The sequence below is a fragment of the Erinaceus europaeus genome, chromosome 16 (genome assembly GCF_950295315.1).
Source record: "Erinaceus europaeus chromosome 16, mEriEur2.1, whole genome shotgun sequence".
Classification (NCBI taxonomy): domain Eukaryota; kingdom Metazoa; phylum Chordata; class Mammalia; order Eulipotyphla; family Erinaceidae; genus Erinaceus; species Erinaceus europaeus.
Genome location: NC_080177.1, coordinates 35,067,854 through 35,086,109, shown reverse-complemented (window position 1 = coordinate 35,086,109; position 18,256 = coordinate 35,067,854). Strand labels below are relative to the sequence as shown.

Genomic DNA, 18,256 nt, shown 5'->3' with positions numbered 1-18,256 from the left:
TAGGGGAAAAGCTTCATGAGTAGTGAAACACTGTTGTAGGTATCTCTGTGTCTCCCTCCCTAGCTATTACCCCCTTCCCTCTCAATTTCTGGCTGTCTCCAATAAATAAATAAAGATAATTAAAAATTTTTTAAAAGATTCTAACAAAGGTTATCATAGGGACAATAACTGTCCTTTACTAAATATATGTAAATATATATTATACTACACACACACACACACACACACATATATATATATATAGAGAGAGAGAGAGTTTTTGCCAGTATAACTATTGGCAATTCGAATAGTTTTTCTTCTGAAGTTTATCAGGGGTTAACAATAATGCTGATGCTCTGTGGGTCAAGATTTAAAAAGATGGAAGAATATTTCTCACTTAATTCCTTTTGTATAGTTAATTGAGTAGATAGAGTGATTGAAGGAAGTGAAGTAAGGGGTAGGAGAAGAGAATGTCTAGACCTAAGTGATAAATATATAATTAGAGAGTTGGTGATTCATTCTTTAGATTATTCTCTAGAAAGCCAGCCTTATTAGATCTAAATCTGTTAAGCACTTTTACTTTGAGGTATATAATTGCCCCTTGCTTGTGGATAAATGTACATATGTACCTAGTACTCTAGGCCCTAGCCTGTAGCTAGTATCTGTGACTGTGTTAGAAAACATTCTATCTGAAATGAAACTAGGTAGTCCCATGTGTTAGGAAAGATCTCATCAGATTAGAGGAGCTGGGAGGTTGATATCTCGGGCTTGGCAACTCTGGAGACAATATGCAATAACAAGTCAGCAGCAGCATAACATGGTATGGCAGCACTGGTAGCACTGATTAGTTGAGGTTGACAGTGGCAGTATAACAAGGTAAGGTATCAGAGAGAAAAAACAAGCACAGGTTCCAGGACTAGGAGAAATATGGATTTTAAAGAGAATGGGAAGAGTTCCTTGTAGTCTTAGAGTTTTAACTAACAATACTTAATTATTATTATAACCAAGTTAGTTGGATCTTATTTTTCTTTGAAAATCTAATGATTAGGATTTGCTGTAATATACTTGACCTCATTATGCTTTCTGACATTTAAGGATGTCTACTAATGACAACATCTTAGATACTGACAGGGACAAATGGTTTTGATCTATCTGGCCTAACATTGTAGGTAACTTAGGTATTTAAATATACACAAATAGGCCTTTAGAACTGCTTAAAGCATTTAAGTCCAATTTCAGAATTTGATCATCTTACAAATATGAGACATTAAATACTTAGACTAAACAATATATGTATACTCAGTTTGATCTAGGCAGAGAACTGGAAGTATTAATCTATTTTTCACCCTTGACATTGAATTAATAGTGATTTATAAGATTATAAATTAATAGAGTATAGTTTCTTTTCTTGATTTTTAAATAAGCTTTTTCCCCTTTTTAAAAATTTTATTAGTGATTTAATATTGATTTACAAAGTTACATGTCAACAGGGGTATAAATCCACTCGCACTTCATTTCCACCACGAGGGTTCTGAGTCTCCAGTCGCCCCACTACAAGCCATCACATGGGCCAGCCATCATCTGCACAACTGTCTACATTTATACATAATTACCCCATTTTTCTTCCTGATTCAATCCTCTCTTCCCCCTCCAAGCCACTCATGAGAACATTTACTACCTCCATATATCCCTCTTCTTTTCCTCCTCTCCCTCTGGGCGCTGATGAAGCCCTCTCATCTTTTTCCTCCTATCACTTCTCCCCTGCTGGTAGTATGAATCAATGCTGTTTTGGCAATGCAGAAGGTGGGAGTTCTGGCTTCTGTAATTGCCTCTCTGCTTGACATGGGTGTTGGCAGGTCCTTCCATATTCCGAGCCTAATTCTATTCTTCCTCAGTGGGCCAGAGCTCTGAAGAGGTGAGGTTCCAGGACACACTGGTGAGGTAATCTGCCCAGAAAAGTCAGGATGGAATCATGGTAGCATCTGAAACTAGGTGTCTGGAAGGTGGCAGGAAATAAATTGAGACAAAATGGTTAATGAACAGGAACCAAAAAGTAGGACTAGAGCAGATGAGATTAGGGATTTTAGGGTAGAAGAAAGCTAGAAAGTCCATCATGGGCATGCTCCTGGGGTCACACAATTATGATAGTTTTGCTTGAGTTTGATAGCTAGCCAGAAGTTGAATAAAATTATTGTCTGAGAAAATGGTGTCAGAGTCAAGAAAAGGGCTAGAAAGTTGAATTAGGGCAGTGAGTAGCTCCCATCCCCATTTGTCATATATAAGGTGCCTACATATGTGTGGGATTAGTTTGGGGCTATCCTGTTCCATTGGTCCATATGTGTGTTTTTGTTTCAGTACCACACTGTTGTTTTTTTTTTTTTTAACTATTATTGCTTTGTAATATAAACTGAAGTTGGGAATTGTGATGCCTCCTTTTTTCCCTTAGGAGAGCTTTTGCTACTTGTGGTTTTTTTATAGTTCTACACAAAAGTTTGGATAAACTGTCCAATTTCCTTGAAATATATCCTTGAAATTTTAATAGGGATTGCATTGAATCTGTAGATTGCTTTTGGAAGGATTGATTTTAATCATATTTATTCTTCCAATCCATGAACAGGGGATCTTCTTCCATTTCTTTTTTAAATTTTTTTTATTATCTTTATTTATTTTTTGGATAGAAATAGCCAGAAGCCGAGAAGAAAGGAGATAGAGAGGGAGAGAAACAGAGAGACACCTGCAGCACTGCTCCACCACTTGTGAAGCTTTCCGTCCCACAGATGAGAACCGAGAGCCTGAACCCAGGTTCTTGTGCACTGTAACATGTACATTCAACCAGGTGCACCACCACCCGGCCCTATCTTCTTCCATTTCTTTGTGTCATACTCTATTTCTTTCAATAATGTTTATAGTTTTCATTGAAAAGGTCCTTCACCTCCTTTGTTAGATTTATTCCTAGGTATCTTATCTTTTTGTGTAAAATTATGAATAGGATTGCTTTTTTCAGTTTTTTCCCTCTGGCCCATCTTATGAATAAAGAAATGCCATATATGTATGAGTATTGACTTTGTAACCTGCTACTTTACTGAACTTATTGATGACTTCCAGTGGGTTTTTTTTTTGTAGAGTTTTTGAGATCATATTGGTATATCAACATATCATCTGCAAATTATAGTAATTTAACTTCATCCTACCCAATATTATTCCTTTGTTATCTCTTTCCTGCCTGATTACAATGGCAAGGCCTTCTAGTACTATGTTGAAAAGGAGTGGCAAGAGTGGACATCCTTGTCTCATTCCTGATTTTAGGGGGAAAGCTTTTAGTTTTTCCACACTGGGTATGATGTTAGCCATGGGTTTGTCACCCTTTATTATGTTGAGTAATTTTCCTTCTATTCCCAATTTCTTGAAGTTCTTTATCACAAATGGATGTTGGACCTTATAAAATGATTTTTCTCCCCACCCACCCCAGAGTCTTTTACTTTGGGGAGAATACAGATCAAAGAAGGATGACAGAGGACCTAGTGGGAGTTGTATTGTTATATGGGAAAGTGGGAAATGTTATGCATGTACAAACTATTGTATTTACTGTTGAATGTAAAACATTAATTCCCCAATAAAGAATTTTTTAAATGCTTTTTCTACATTAATTGCTAAAATCATATGATTTTTTATCTTTATTTTTGTTTATATGGTGGATTACATTGATTGAACTGTGGATGTTGAACCATCCCTGTTTCCCAGGGATGAATCCCACTTGGTACTGGTAGATTATTCTATTAATATGTTGTTGGATTTGATCAGCTAGGATTATCTTGAGAATCTTTGCATCACTATTCATCAGGGATGTGGGTCTATAGTTTTCTTTTTTGGTAAAGTTCTTTCCTGCTTTGGGGATCAGAGTGATGCTATCCTAATATAATGTATTTGGGAGTGTTCCCTCTTCTATTTTCTGGAAGAGTTTGAAGATGATGGATGTTAGTTCTTCTTTGAATGTTTTATAAAATTCACTAGTATTGCTATCTGGACGGGGCTTTCATTCTTGGGGAGGCATTTGATTTTTGTTTCAATGTCTGCACTAGTGATTGGCTTGATAAATTTATCTATTTCCTTTTATGTCAGGGTTGGAAATTGGTATGACTCTAAGAATGTGTCCATTCTTCTGAGTTGCCAAATTTATTTTTATATAGATATCCATAATAGTCTTTCATGATCCTTTGTATCTCTGCCTCATCAATTGTTATTACTATTATGTCCTCTCTCATTGCTGAGTGATTTTACCATAGCTTTCTCTATTTTTCTTTTAGTAAGTGTATTTAATCATTTATCTATCTTATTTACTCTTTCAGAGAACCAGTTCTTGGTTTCACTAATCTTCTTAATGGTCTTTTTTTGTTTGTTTGTTTTCTGTTTTATTGATTTCTGCTCTGATTTTTTAAAACCAGTTTCTTTCATTTTTATAAATCTTTATTTATTGGATAGAGACAGCCAGAAATAGAGACAGTAGGGGAGATATATAGGGAGAGAGAGAGAGACACCTGCAGCCCTGCTTCACCACTTGCAAAGCTTTCCCTCTGCAGATGGGGACTGGGGCTTGAACCCAGGTCCTTGAGCACTGTAACATGTGCACTCAACCAGGTGTGTACCACCTGGTCCTTCTGCTCTGATTTTAACTACTTCTTATCTCCTTCCGACTGCTGTTAGTCTGCTTTTCCTTCCCCCAGCTTCCTTCTTGAGTTCAGTTACAGTATTAGTTTGTTCTGCTAGTTGTCCTTTTAGCTTAGCTGTTTCAGCTTTCAGTTCTCTAATTACCTTGAGGTAGCTGGTATTTTCCTTGAGGATCTTATCTGTTGTTTCCCTATTTCTGATAGCCCTTTCCTCAATAGTTGCCCCATTTCTGTAACTAATAGTTCTATTACTGTTTAGATAGTTCTCTTATCTATAATTGCTGCTGACTTATTTGGAGTTTCTTCTGGGGTCCTGTCCTGATTCATTGTGGTAGTAGTTTTATTTGTTCTCAAATTGACCTTTTTTTTTTTTTAGTTTGTGTGGTTTGTATTTTTCTGTCCTGTCTCTCTTCAGTTGTGTTGTGTGAGTATAGGACAAAATAGAGTCTTTTCTCAGTTGAAATCACAAACCTCAGAAAGTACAATAGCAACTGAAGCAAAGATTAATGCAGTTCACTGAGAGCCAGATAGTCAACAACACTTCCACTCTAAAAACAAAAACCAACAATACAAAGAGAAAGAAAAAGGAAAAGGAAATAAAGAAAGAAAAGAAGGAAGGAAATCTAAGAATAGACAAATATGAAAATAAACTGTCAACTATAAATTCTTGAGATAGTGGCAACAGAGAAAGAAGGAAAGAGGAGAGAGACACAGGGCTCATACAAGTTGGCCCATACACTACTAAATATAAATCAGTCTAAATAATAAAGCATTGGTTAATTGGTATAATCATCAAGACTTTTAAAAATGTAATAAATTTAGTGGTAGAGTGACTAGAATGCTGGACTCAAAAGCATTAAATCTGAAGTTTGATCCCCAAAGTGTTACATGTGCCAAAGTGAAGCTCCATTCCTCATTCTGTTCTCCTTCTACTGATACTAAATAAATAAATCTCTTAAAAAATAAAACATGGGGTGAGGTAAATAGTATAATGATTATGCAAAAAGGCTTTCATGCCTGAGGCTCCAGTTCCCAGGTTCAGTGCCCTGTGCCACCATAAACCAGAACTGAGCAGTACTCTAGTTAAGTAAAAATAGACATATAAGTAAAAAATAAAATATAGTGAGTCAGTGCAGGTAAAGAGTTATGGATCTGTAAGTGAAAAGAGATGTTTGTGTGTGTGTGTGTTGTGTGTGACTTCTTTGGCATCTTAGGATTTCAGTGAACTTTCATATTTTCTAACACATTTGAATATATGACAAGGTCTCTTTATACATTCACTTTTATTTTCTGACCCAAGATAACATTTCTCAATCTCTTATCTAAAGTCTCTCAGGTAAGGGGCCAGGCAGTGGCACAACTGGTTAAATGCATACACCACAGTGCAAAGGAGCCAGGTTCAACCCCTGGTCCCCACCTATAGGGGGGAAACTTCATAAGTGGTAAAGCAGGGCTGCAAGTGTCTCTCTGTCTCTACCCTCTCTAGCTCCCTCCCCTCTCAATTTCTCTCTGTCTCTATCCAAAAATAATTTATAATTCCAAAAAAAAAGAAGAAAAGAGGTATAGCCTACAGCCATACATCCCTGAACATTCCCGATTATAGAAAGAGACATGAATATGTAAACTATAAAATGATTTAAAATCTTGCTGATTGCTTCCATTTGTGTTTAAATGTATTTGTAGGATGATTTGCTATTAACTCAAAGGAACCATTTCTAACAAAAATTATTAGAAACACAGCATTCAGGGCCAGGTGGTGGAACACCTGATTAAGTACACACATTATAGTGCACAAGGATCTGAGTTCAACCCCTTGGTCCCCACTTGCAGGGGGAAAAAGCTTCATGAGTGGTGAAGTAGGGCTACAGGTGTCTCTCTGTCTCTTTCCTTCTCTAGCTCCCTCTTCTCAATTTCTCTGCCACTATCAAATAACAAATAAATAGAATAAAATAAAATAAAATTATTAATAAAAAACAGCATTCTCATTGCTACTTGTCTTCATGCTAATCACCATCACTGAAATCTTCAGTGTAGTTTGCCTGTCACCTAGTTCAGATTCAAGATCATTCAACCCATTCTTTTATAGCCATATCTTTCAGACACAGCCATAAAAAAGAAAATGTAAATATGGTGGATATGTGAAAAATGTTGAGTGTGTCTCATCTGTGAAATAAGATAGCCACTTCTACTCTGTGAACTTGGTTATGAATTAGGATCACATTTGTCTAATGACAGATTCATTTTTTTTTAATTCTCCAAACCAGTGTACCTACCTGCCTACCTGAGTTCACCTTATTAGTTGCACCTAGTGGTACAGTGATACTTCAAGTAGGGATTTGTTGTATGCATGTGGAATTTTTTTGTTGTTGCTGTTGTTAAAAATGTAATTTATATACATATATACCACCACCACCCCACACAGATAGGAAATAAAATGTTAATAGGAAAATTTACAGAGTTGCTATTTCAAATCAGAGAAATATTGATAGGCAGTTTTTATTTTGCTAATTGACATAAGGAAAAATTTAATCAAAAGATCTAAAGAAGACTAAGACACTTAATTATTTTCATCTTCATTGTCAAAAGAAAGGAGACTACTGTTTTTGATTTGCTTTTGTGGGTTCTTTTTAACTGAATCTTGTTTACCTGTTTCATCTTCATTTGTCTTCTTTTTTAGAACTTGCTGTTAAGCCTGAATATTTTTCACCAGTGGAACACTTGACTGGCTTTCAATACATGATTCTTTCATCAGCTAAAGCTGGTTCTTCATCTGCTTTGGCTGCTTTTATTTCTGCTTTAATTTAATAACCTCATCAGCTGTTAGGTCTCCCTTTCTTAAAACCACCACTTGGGGCTGTTCATCTTCTTTGTCACGGTGGTCACCATCTTCATCTGATCTGAAGCGGGCCAGGAATGCAGGCTCCGCCAGCCACACATACAACACCCTGCCTCATTTGTTCAAGGCCTCTCCCCACGTGTGGAATTCTTGAGAAGAGTTTCAGTTCAATTGTCTTCTTTTTATATTTCAGTTATTAACACACTCCATTGCACTTCACCTCTAGCCAAGCAAGCCTCAAATTATATTTGAATCATGTTTTTCTACCTCTTTTTTTTTTTATGAAAGACACCCATCCATATTTTAACATCTCTGATATGTTTGCAAATATTATGAATACTAAAAGACAAAAATTGGTGAGCCAGTGATAATTTTGGCTGCTCATTTTAAGGGTGAATTTGAGTTTCCAGGGAGCAAGTTAATGGAAATGCAATTGTTTTAACTGTACAAGAAACCAGTAAACCTTGAAGAAAATCTCAGCTAAGAAGCTTCAAAGTCTCTCAGTTGAATCTGAAAGAGTTACCAAAGTTCTTGGCCATAAAAGCGTGGCAGATCCAATTAGATGACAAACAGCTGTTTTATATGTAAAATTAGAAAAATATCCAGAATAGAACAAAATAGTTTTTTTTAATTGGGTGTAAAGTTCCATGTCATTTTCAATAATTTATATTTAAAATGCTTGTTTTTAAAAGTATGTTCTTATGATTTCTAAAAAAAAAGTTCTCAACTTAGAACTCTGGATTTGTAGACTTAATGTAAAACATTTGTGTTCTTAAATGGTGTTTGAAGGACTCTATGCTTCAAAAAATATTTGTTTGGAAAATATATTTTCTAGTCAACCAGTTAAAATATGATACTGAAAGGCATTCATTTATAAAGAGAGTAAAAATATAAACATTTTTCAAATGTCTGCTTGAAAGCATATATGTAACTATTTTTCATGACAAACTAGAAAATGTGTATGACATTTTTTAATAGCACTGCTATGATAAATTATATTGTGTTAACTAATGTTTGCTTCTCACCAAAAAAAAAAAAAAACTTGTGCATAAACTAATTTGTTCTTATTTTTAGAGGCTTTTTTTTCATAATTTTCTTTTTTTAATTTATTTTTTATTTAAGAAAGGATAAATTAACAAAACCATAGGGTAGGAGGGGTACAATTCCACACAATTCCCACCACCCAATCTCCATATCCCATCCCCTTCCCTGACAGCTTTCCCATTCTCTATCCCTCTGGGAGCATGGACCCAGGGTCATTGTGGGTTGCAGAAGGTGGAAGGTCTGGCTTCTGAAATTGCTTCCCTGCTGAACATGGACGTTGACTGGTGGGTCCATACTCCCAGTCTGTTTAAAGGCTTTTAAAATTGTTATGCAGGAAAGAGAAAGCAGAGCACTGCTCGGGTCTTGCTTATGAGATAATGGGGAACCTCATGAATGCAAGTCCTATTCTCAACCACTGATATGTCACTCCAGTTTTTTTAAAAAATCCAATACATTGCAGAACTAGCATACCAAATTACACAGTGTTACAATTTATCCTTTCAAGTGTAAATATAATTTTACATGCAAAAACTGGAAGATAGATTTACTTGTGCATAACACAGTACAAATACAAAGTAGCAGTGTCTCAAATAGCATAGATATTTCTCTCTTGTTTTGCAGTCCACGAATAAATGGTTTAAAATTACGCTCCATAAGGTCATTCAGGGACTCAAATTCCATCTATATTGTTGTACCATCTAGGATGTTCCACCTGTTCTCATAATCTATCTTAGCACACCTCCTCGTTCACAGCTGAAAAAGGTTGAAAAACTAAAGGGCAGAGTAAGGCACATTTCTAATTTAAAGGGGCAAATCAAACTTTTGTACAACACTACCACTTATATAACATTAATCAGAACTTAGTTTCATGGCCATAGCCACCTCATGGCATAAAGGAAGCTAGGAGCTGGTAGATATTCAAGTTATCTCTTATTACAGATGAAAAAGAGAATTGGAAAACCATAGCAAGTGATCTCTTTCATAGCCTCTTTACTGACCCAGATATTCAAATGTACATACTTCTCTTTCCTTTACCAATGGAAATATGCCAAAAGACTCTTCTAGTCATATTTTCAAATTCTAAGTTCAAGATTTCCCACCCCATTCTGTTCTGGTAGTTTAGCTGTGTGAGAAGAATTCCCTAGTTTCCCTAGTGCCCTTGACTTCTACTTCTGGGATATACTCCTTGGTTATTCGCCTTTGTAACTACCTCTGAAGATATTGGAAAGTAAATGTTTCTTGGGACTCACAAAGCTCTTGTGTAACTTGTTGGCATTTTCAATGAATGCACAGGTTATTAAGAGAAACACATCTATTATATCATATATGAAATCATAAGTTCACACCAATATTTTAATTCCAAATACTATGAGATTCTTTATCTTCTTGTTCTTCTCTGGGCCAATTTTATTACTCAGTAAGAATCTATTTCCCAACAATACCAATATCTATTTTTATTTACTTGATGCCAAATATGCTTACTTTCTGAATCACTATATCATTGCTTCTATTAACAACATTTAAAAATTAGTAACATGCACTATTCCAGCACTTAGGTCCATAATTGGTCAACAATTTGTTTGGCTTTGTATGTTAACTCTTTTGTCAACCACCAAGTTCCAGATGCTAGCAGGATGCTGACCAGACTTCCCTGGACAGACAACCCCACCAATGTGTCCTGGAGCTCTGCTTCCCCAGAGCCCTTCCCCACTAAAGGGAAAAGAGAGAGAGAGGCTGGGAGTATGGATCGCCCTGTCAACACCCATGTTCAGCAGGGAAGCAATTACAGAAGCCAAACCTTCCACCTTCTGCATCCCACAATGACCTTGGGTCCGTAGGGGAGGGGATGGGATACAGAGTTCTGGTGGTGCGGATGGGATACAGAGTTCTGGTCGTGGGAATTGTGCGAAGTTGTACCCCTCTTATCCTATGGTTTTGTCAATGTTTCCTTTTTATAAATAAAAAAAATTTAAAAATTAGCAACAGACTTACCAAGTAATTTTAAATATTTAATTGCAGTCCTTTTGTCCTTGGGATATATCTCACTAAGGGTGTAGTGCATCAAAATACTTATTCAAAATTCATTTAGAGTATTTATAGTTTTGTGTTTTTGTTGTATTTTTAATAGATACTAAGATTTGTCTCTGTGCTTGTATTAAATTTCAGCGGTTTTTTCCTTACCCTTTGTGATATATCTATTACTTTTGATCACTATAACTACCAATAAAGACTGATCTATTCTGTTGGACAGAAATGTGGAGAGATACTATAAATGTTTTGAGCTATCAACAAAGGGGGGTTGTTTTAGTGACTACTAATTCTCTTTTACCTGAATGAAACTCTTTTAACTTTTCCTTCTAGATTATTCTGAATTGTAAGCCCTGTGGACTTGTACAGATGACCTATGAACCAAGAAAAGGAAAATATATCTATTCTTAACGGAAACATAATAAAATCCATGGAAGTCTTTCATTAAAATGATGATGAGAATATATGAGCTGGTGGTGGAGGTTGTCGCTCTTAGAATGATCTAAATGGAAAAGATCTGAGTTTCATATAGACATAAGACAGGTACTAGTCTCCCTTTCAGTACTAACCAGGCCCAACCCTGCTTAGCTTCTGAGATCAGGTGGGTGAGATCGGGTATGTTCAGGGTGATATGGCCGTAGAAAAGACAGGTACTAGTCATTACAACAGACCTCTGTCTAAAGTTCAAAGCATTGATAGTGTCTCTCTAAATTTTTGCTCAACGAAATAGAACATTTTTTAATCTCAGCTCAAGATGATTACATCAGAAGGGACAGAGGCAGTATCTCTCTTTGATATATAGATATAGATATAGATATGACAAATTATTTTTTAATTAATATGAATTCCGTTTGTGTAAAACCCTGGCTATAACTCTAGCCCTAGTGACTGTATTTTAAAAAGAAGGAAAATATCTGTCTGGCTACATGCAGACAGGATCATGTCTATCTTCAATTCCAACTCCCAAATTTGATCATCACAATCAGAATATTAAAACTGTCAAAGTTTTATAAAATGTAATCTCCCACAGTCATTAAAGGAGATGAGGTGACTCTGTATTTGCTGATGTACAGCATATATCTGATAAACTGTTAAGTTAAACAGGTTGTAAATAAATATGTATATAGTGTTGTGCCTTTTTTTTCTGGAAAATCTCAAGACATATAAAAAATATTGACAGTATTTATCTGGACTCTTCCTTAATCTAATTATTTTATTGATATATCTAGTGATCAAACGTAATAGATAAAATCACAAAGGATTAGGGAAAAAAACCTGAAGTTTAGTAGAAACAGAAACAAACAACTCCTGGTATATATTAAGAACCTAACACAAACACAAAAGTAGAACTACTTCAAATGACTTTTGAATAAATGTTTTGCTAATAATCATGTGAATGTATAATTGATTATCTATATAATCTCAATGCTTTTGATTGTGTTGATTTTTTCTTTGAGTACTATTCAGCTCTGCCTTATAGTGGTACCTAGGGATTGAACCTATGGCTTTGGAGCCTCAGGCATGAGAGTTTCTTTGCATAAGCATTATGCTACCTACCACCACCCCACCCCACCCCACTCCTGTATTATTTTCTTTTTCACAATTAATGAGGTCTTTTTTCTTTTCTTTTTTTTTATTTATAAAAAGGAAACATTGATAAAACCATAGGATAAGAGGGGTACAACTCCACACAATTCCCACCAACAGAACTCCATATCCCATCCCCTCCCCTGATAGCTTTCCTATTCTTTATCCCTCTGGGAGTATAGACCCAAGGTCATTGTGGGATGCAGAAGGTTGAAGGTCTGGCTTCTGTAATTGTTTCCCCACTAAACATGAGTGTAAACAGGTACATCCATATTCCCAGAATGCCTCTCTCTTTCCCTAGTGGGGCGGGGCTCTGGGGAAGCAGAGCTCCAGGACACATTGGTGGTGTTGTCTGTCCAGGGAAGTCTGGTCAGCATCCTGCTAGCATCTGGAACCTAATGGTTGACAAGAGAGTTAACATACAAAGCCAAACAAATTGTTGACCAATCATGAACCTAAAAGCTGGAATAGTGCAGATGAAGAGTTGGGGGTTACTCCATTTCATAGATAGCTAGTAGGCATATTTTAGTTATATTCCAAAGGGCCTGTGGCTATACTAGTGTTTTTCTTTTTTTTTCTTTTTCTTTTTCTTCCCCCCCCCCCCCCGAGCCTGAGATCTGATATGCAGGTGGATCCAAGTTATTGTCTGGGGAGATGATGTCATGACTGGAAAAGGGACAGAAAGCTGGATCAGGGAAGAGAGTAGCTCCCTAATATGGGAAAGGGGTATAAATATTGTTGACTGTAAACCCCATCAATTTGGTGTGGTCTGGGGCCCATATTCAACTTAGGAACCTATGTGACCTCTGCATCCCTGTAGATCTGAGCTCATTCTGTGGTCATGAGTAGCAACATTCCAAACTGCCCCAGTATCAACCCATATTCCTCAGGTGTAGCATAGACTGTGTTGTCCAGCCTCCCTTCAGACAACATTCTCTGCTGTTGTTGATCCAAGTTGAGGGCAAGTTCCTTAATTACTTACTTACCTTAATGACTCTTGATGTTCCTACCACTTCATCTAGTCATAATGCTTTATTTCAAAATCATCATTACTTGTATTCTTGGATTATTACACCCCTTTATTTATAAAAATGACTACTAGGTTTATTTTACCAGTAGGGATGTACAGATAAAGAGGTACCTATCATTCCACTCATGATTTCAAGTAAATGATTTGAGCCTGTTTTTTCTGTTGTCAAAGAATGTCACTTTAGCATAGAAAGCCTTTGAATCAGAAGGCCACATATCCCTTGAATGCTTCCTCTTTTTGGACTATCAGTCATCAGGCCAGAGCTGGAGGCTATTCTTCGGGGCAATGTGGGTTCCCGGCTTAATTTCAGGACTCTCTGACTGCCTCTTTGTCCTACTTGGCTGATGATTGTGAGTTAAGGATTTATTCCTCTTTGCTTTCATTAGGTTGTTGGTAAAAGCTAGCCTGTCTGCCCAACAGTTTCAGTTACTTTGAACATCAGAAAGAAGGGACTGAGGTCTGGATCTCTTCTTCTGTTGCTCTGAGAATTCTCAGGCAAATTACCCATCTTCTTTCCTCTACATTTTTTGACCCATATGTTTTCTCACAGAAAAAAAAAAGTCAGCTTCTGCCTGAACAAGTAACTTGCTACATAATTAGCTTTTTTTTTCCCATTCTAAAATTAAAGTTTCCCCTTAGTAAAGAATGTGTGCAATAAAATTAATTCCAGAGAGGGGAAAAAATTTCACTTATTGTTAATTTCAAAACAGATAAATACTATTATTATTTAGATGAACTTGCTTATTACCCTTTTATACTATGTAGAAGTACATTTTAAATATATAGGAATTAAAATTAAATATATTTACTTAATATTTATATTAAATTAACTTATTTTTTTCCTTTACTGCCACCAGGATTATTGCTGGGGCTCAGTGCCTGGCATGATGAATCCACCACTCCCTGCTGTTCTTCTTTCTTTCTTTCTTCTTATTCTATTGGGGAGGAAAGAGAAAAACTGAGAGGAGAGGGAGAAATAGAGATAGATAGATACCTGCAGACGTGCTTTATCACTCATTTACCCCACCCCACCCCACAGGTGTGGAGTGGGGGCTTGAACCTAGGTCCTTATGCATGGGAATCTGAAGCTTAACTGGGTATCCCACTGCCCAGACCCCTAACTAACATTTTAATACAATGTAATATCCATTTATTAACATCTGTGAAAGTATGTTTTAAATCATCTTCAAAGTATTATTTAAATAATTTTCTATTCCCTTCATTATAAATAAAAGTTCTCATATATAACTCTTTACTCTCTAAATATTTTTAGAATATCATCTAAAAGATTTTATTAAGCAAACAAATCTATTTGTAAAATATTTAAAATTATTCTTCATAAAAACAAAAGAAGAAAGCACTTTTTTTTAACTTTCAAAAGAAATCGTGTGGTCTAGCAATTTGCTAAGTACAATCTACTAAAAGATTAAAAACTTTTTTAGAAGTGTCATTTTAAACCTGAAGCTGATTCCTTTAAGTCTAAGAAAGAGACATACAAATTAATCTTTTCTTTCATTAAGACAAAAATGTTTTTCTAAAGAAAGTAGTAACTGGCCTGAGGAGTTAGCATATGGAGTCCTTGGATTCTAAATCTGGCTTTAGCTGATTTCAACTGAAACACCATATTCAGGAGCAGCTCTTATTTACTTACTTTCAGATTTATTTATTTTATGAGAGGGAGAGGCCAGAGCATCACCACAGCATATGCAGTGCTGAGAACTGAATACAGTGTCTCACACTTGCAAGTCCTGTGCCCTAATGCTGAGTCTCCTCTCAGATCACAGCAGTTACTTTTTTAGAAATGACTTGCAAGATTCTTCTCTGCCAGTTTTTAATTTAGGTGCAATCTTGAAATTAATGTAGATTTCCATGTGGACTTTTTCAGACAACAGAGGCAGGTATCCCCACCTCTGAACTGCTTCCATAAATGCTACGGCCACCTGTCACTATTCAGGCCTCTGGAACTTGGTGCCCCTTAATATTACACATTGCTGACTTTGACTCATCACTTAGAAAGGGCCTTAGAAAGTACTGACTCCATTTTGAAGAAGGCATTTTAAGATAGTTTTATTTTTTCAACAGCACTTCTTCTTCTTCTAGCGTTTGCCAAACAAGCACTGATTTACTTTAACATAGTGATCTATCTCCACAAACATTTTTCAAGTACCATTTTTAGCTATGAAAGTCATTTCCCCCCCTCTAACATGAACTCTAGAGGGAAAAAAGATCAAAGCCCTTGTGGTTGAATCTAGTCAAGGGTTTCTCCTCCGAAACTTTGTTCCTTCTTACTGCCAAGTCAAAAGCCCCAACTAATTTCAGAAAAACCTTTAAGTTCAAAAAACAGAAGCAAGTGCAATTGCACACAATTGAGCACACATTACCATACACAAGGACCTGGGTTCAAGCCTCTGATTCCCAGCTGCATGGAGAGATGCACCATAGTGCTGCTAGCTTGGATCTGAGGTTGATCTGGCTGCAACATCAGTCACCCCACTGGTTACCAGGGCTGATTCCACACATCTAGCTGGCTACATGGGTGTCCACTTGCTCCCGCACCCATCCATATGTATCCCTCCTGAAGCTACGCACTTGATCAAAGGGAGGACCTACCCCTAATAGAGAGGGGCTGGTTTCCTGCTAGAACTTCTAAACAGGCTCCCATAGTGCTGCTCTCTTTCTCTGTCACCCTTTCTCCTTCTTTCCTCTCAATTTCTCTGTCTCTATAAAATATGCTTTTAAAAAATAAAAAAGTGGGGGCCGTGCGGTAATGCAGCGGGTTAAGAGCACATGGCGCCAAGCGCAAGGATGGTATAAGGATCCCGGTTTGAGCCCCCAGTTGCCCACCTGCAGGGGGTTGCTTTACAAGTGGTGAAACAGGTCTTCAGGTGTCCATCTTTCTCTCCTCTGTCTTCCCCTCCTCTCTCGATTTCTCTCTATCCTATCCAACAACGACAGCAACAACAACGACGATAAACAACAAGGGCAACAAAAGGAAAAAGGTGGCCTCCAGGAGCAGTGGATTGATAGTGCAGGCACCGAACCCCAGCAATAACCCTGGAGGGGAAAAAAAAAAAAAAGAAAGATTTCACAAAAGAAAGAAATTAAAGATTAAAGAAAAGAAAAGAAAAAATAAAAAAGAAGCAGAAACAAACGAACAAACAAACAAAAACCCCACAAAACTATGGGCTTACATTAAATCAAAATTGGTTGGTTGGCTGTAAGAGGAACTGTGTAACCAACAGTGTTCCAATACACACCTGAAGCATTTACAGGCAGTTTAACTTAAAAAAAAAAAAAAGCCTCAAAGTGTCAGTTTTTCAGTTTGTCCCCTTTGCATAGCTGCAGCTAATAGTGAATCCTAGAGCATTTTCGCTTTACATATGAATGCACACAGTTCAGTGCAGACTTTACTTGATTGAGCACATTCTTCAGGCTAATTAGTAGCTCTTACTCATGTTTTGAGTATCAGATAATAGTTCTGTCCTGTCTCACTGGCATAAGTGGATCTACAGTTGCTTTATTTGGAACATAGAGGAATACTAAAATAAACATCTTTGACTTTTAATTGTAAGAATATAGAGCTGAGACAGAGACAGGTTATCCTAAGAGAAAATTATTCACTTCTCAGTGATTTGTGAGGTCACCCACCTCATTCCTTACCTCTCAGCAGACATAATAACACAGCAAGTTCCCTCTAGGCCTGGAATTATTCCTTCTTGTTGATCAATATTCTCATAAGCATGCAGAGACTCCACAGCTTCATGTTGTAGCCCACTGTGACTTGTTTTTAGCAGCTTCTATAACAAAGTATATTGACTGTCATTAACATGACATGTTATTTATACTTCATGCATTTATACTTCAGAAATCAGGGTCAAACCACAAGATATGGAAACAATCTAATACTGCAACCTTTCCTAAATTATTTTGAGGTCATAAAACTTCACATTCTCTAAGTAAGAATTAGTTTGGGGCGGTCATTATTTCCTGCTGACAGCAGAGAATATTCAGTAAACCAGAGTTACATTGTCTGCTCTGTGCTCATTTTGGAATTTCTACATAAAAGCAAGACATACACAGGGTATGTGTATGTATACACAGGCTGTAGCACAGTTTGTTAAGTGCACATGGTACAAAACTCAAGGACTGGCGTAAGGATCCTGGTTTGAGCCCCCCAGTTACCCACCTGCAGGGACTGCAGGTGTCTATCTTTCTCTCCCCATTTGTCTTCCCCTCCTTTCTCCATTTCTCTCTATTCTATCTGGCAACAACAACATCAATAACAACAATAATAATAACCACAACAATGATGAAAACAACAAGGGCCACAAAAAGGGAAAATAAATAAATAAATAAATTTTTTTAAAAGCAAGACATATTTTTAAATACATTAAATTTATCATTTCATTTTTATTTTTTATTTATTTTATTTATCCCCTTTTGTTGCCCTTGTTATTTTATTGTTGTAGTTATTATTGTTTTTCTTGATGTCATCATTGTTGGATAGAACAAAGAGAAATGGAGAGAGGAGGGGAGACAGAGAGAGGGAGAGAAAGATACACACCTGCAGACCTGCTTCACCACTTGTGAAGTGACTCTCCCCTGCAGGTGGGGAGCCAGGGGCTTGAACAGGGATCTTTATGCTGGTCCTTGCGCTTTGTGCCACCTGCTTTTAACCTGTTGCACCATGGCCTGACTCCCCCATTTTTATTTATTTATTTTAGATCTTCTTATTTATTTATTATTGGATAGAGACAGAGAGAAATTGAGGGAGGAGAGGGATATAGATGGAAAGAGACAAAAGACACCTAAATCTGTGCTTCACCACTCATGAAGTTTCCCCCTGCAGGTGGGGACCGGGGTCTTGAACCTGGGTCCTGTACACTGTAATGTGTGCATTTAACCTGGTGTATTACCACCTGACCTCTTAAAAACAAGACTTTATAAAAGGGACTTTCAGAAATGGTAGAATGAAGAAGAAGAATTTGAATGTTTTATAAATACTTTTCCTCTAACCAAATACTTAAAGGCAAAATTGGAAATTCAGAGGTTGGTGTGTTTTCTCACATCAATTATCAAAGCTGGTTG

The 18,256-nt window shown here is 36.7% G+C and overlaps 1 pseudogene; it reads right to left on the bottom strand.

The window, feature by feature from the left end:
* Nucleotides 1–7,200: 7,200 nt before the first annotated feature.
* LOC132533378 (uncharacterized protein KIAA1143 homolog) overlaps nucleotides 7,201–18,256 on the bottom strand; it is a 36,979-nt pseudogene continuing 25,923 nt past the window's right edge.